At 39.8% G+C, this 2,689-nt stretch overlaps 1 protein-coding gene across 1 annotated transcript in view; it reads left to right on the forward strand.

The window, feature by feature from the left end:
• The first annotated feature begins 886 nt into the window (after positions 1–886).
• The window catches only part of LOC109470103, a 33,235-nt gene continuing 31,432 nt past the window's right edge, over positions 887–2,689 (forward strand). The window contains exon 1 of the mRNA XM_019768884.1: positions 887–996. The gene's annotated coding sequence lies outside the window, so the exon portion shown is untranslated. The remainder of the gene's footprint in view (positions 997–2,689) is intronic.

The raw sequence follows: 2,689 nt of genomic DNA on the forward strand, positions 1-2,689 counted from the left end.
TGCGATATATTGTACCTTAAACAATTGTAGAGCCATAAAGGCCTTCTCCCAATTTGAAATGTTCTTGTAATACGGTGTGAAACCTACGTACCCTTTGATACTTTTGACACCTGGGTCACGTGACCCCTCTTATGAGCTGAAGAAAGATGGCGGAAGCCACCTGAAAGCTTCTACTAGAACAATTTATGTCGTGCGTATCAGTTTAATTCCTTCTCTAAACATACAGTGTGGATTTCATAGCAATAAAAAAACCTCAAATATGTATAGTCACATGCACAGATCTAGACTCGTTTCGTACAGTACGGCTCATGGAGTTATGTCAAAAACAAATTTGCTACTTTGATTACCTACTAGTAGCTTCGGATAGGGACGTCCCTCGGATAGGACGTTAAATGGAGGTCCCGTGTTTGGGAGAGCCAACCCGCCACCACCGGTGTGAGTGGTTCAAACGCAGCTTGTACAAGTGCGTGCTTGTACAATCTGTATCTCTATCGGTATAGCCGGTATCACCGCCCTTCGGCGTACGTAACACACCAGCTTCGTAGGCACGCGGCGCGGCGGCAGCTAGCTATATCACAGCGAACGACTTGTTACACTCAATAATCTTTGCACATTTGATTGCAGGAGTTGTTTCAAGCTTTCTAGTGATGTACAAAACTGTTGTATTACGCCTAAAGTCGGTTTGCCGGTTATGCGAAAAAAAAAAAAAACTTAACGTGTCGTCTTCAGTATCTTGCACGTACCCATCATGACAACTACTCTTAATTAAGATTAATGACAGGGTGATGATACGATACAAACCCCAAATTACCGCTCCCGACATCCTGGACGGACCGGTCGGTGGGCCTTTACCTACTTTTACACCGGGTTTGTCTGGATACTGTCACACAATCTTCGGATCCACAGCTAATGTTTGACCATAAGGATTTACTCTGACCATTGATGCACAGAACCAACATTGAACTTCATTCCTCGGACTCCCTGTGAATGTAAGCGGTATGTGGTTTGATTTTTACTAGAATTATTACTTTTAGACCCTATAGGGAATTGATTCTATGCGTCTTGATACGATGTGTATCTCATTAGTTCTCGTTCTATAGGTCACAATTGTCTTTTCGCTCCATGGGGTATATAGAACTTTATTGGCCCAACAAAAGTACAGGGACTTTCGTAAGGTCTAAAACTGCATGTAGATATACAGACAAATACATGGGTACAACGAAATTAACTTACGTACAAAACAATAGATGAGTCAACTTATACTACTTGTTCTAAGGTCTAAATATTCTTTGATATATTTACCTATTTGTATATTTATGTGCTGTTGTACTACGGATCAGGTTCCTATCCGTATCGGTTTCAGCAAAGTTACTGTACAAACAATTCCTTACATGTTTTGAGACTAAATGGAAAACTTGACAAAGCTCATGCGAATACTATAGCAAGCCGTATCATCTTCTTGATCAGAAACTGCCAGTGCTACGTGCTTCTATTATAATAATGCCTGTTACTATTCAATCCAAACGCTAAATATCTTCACCGTCAGCTACTTGTATGTCTATAGGGTTTGCGGATAAAATAATATGTTCACCATTACATACTGTATTAGGTATGCAATTCTTGCACAGACGTTAAAATTTTTTAGTAATCTTGTAATCTTCACTCAGCATCGAAAGAAAATACGGAAGAGATAACTGAAATTTTAGTTCTGTTTTTTTTCACATATCTTGATTTGAATCCGATTGTAAAGCTATCGCGGCCGTACTTATAAATACAAGTATACTTATAGCTGGTCCAAACACCTAGTCTTTCTATAAGCACTGAGTGGAAACTATTATATTGATTTTGAATGGAAAGCGTATGACATTTCGGTACCCAGAAGTGAAGACTTGTTTTGTCTGATACTATTTTGGTAGGTTAGTCGGGTATTTGGTATTCCTGCTTGAAAACAGCTCTATGCTAGCTATGCTTGCTATGTATAGGGTTTTAGTGTTACTCCCTTGTTTGGTGAATACTTACATCGGGTTGGGGGTTTTAGAACATCACCATAGTTATTCATTACTACCGTTCACGGATGGATTTTTTAGTGTGCCTGTCTGTTTTACTGTATGTATGTATGTGCACAGGTCCTGCTTCTCCTCGCTTCTTAAGACAGTTGTAAATGTAAGAACAGATGGAGTTTATAGTACTAGAATTTTCGAGTTTCTTTTCTGACTAAAAATCTAAAACTAGGGAAATAATCTTGTATACGATTAAAGAGAATCTTTCTCTCATTATTATATAGAGTATAGACCGCGATAAAATGACTCTCGTCTTCAGTCTCATTTAGGTTACAGTAATGTTAACACAGATGTCAACTGATGTCAACTTTTTAATCACACCTGCAGACCCCAGACTTTTTTTACCTTCGCTCCAACAGCCTGAAGGAAGGAATTCGCTGAGGTGTGACGTTGCCATGGCAGCAATGGTTTGTTTACCAAACACAGATGCCGCCATCGGCCATTCGATAATTGGGATATCCGTCAAATACTTGCACGAGCCTCATTCGTTCATTAATACATTACGAAGGTAATAGATATAGCCAGCGACAGTTAGTAACTCCCTATAAAATGTGTAGGGCCTCCATCTTTTGCATACGTTCCGGGATCGGTCGTTTTTTGGTGGTGTGTGTGTGTGTGTGTGTGTGGTG

The sequence above is a fragment of the Branchiostoma belcheri genome, unplaced genomic scaffold (assembly GCF_001625305.1).
Source record: "Branchiostoma belcheri isolate BF01 breed outbred unplaced genomic scaffold, Haploidv18h27 scaffold22, whole genome shotgun sequence".
Lineage (NCBI taxonomy): Eukaryota > Metazoa > Chordata > Leptocardii > Amphioxiformes > Branchiostomatidae > Branchiostoma > Branchiostoma belcheri.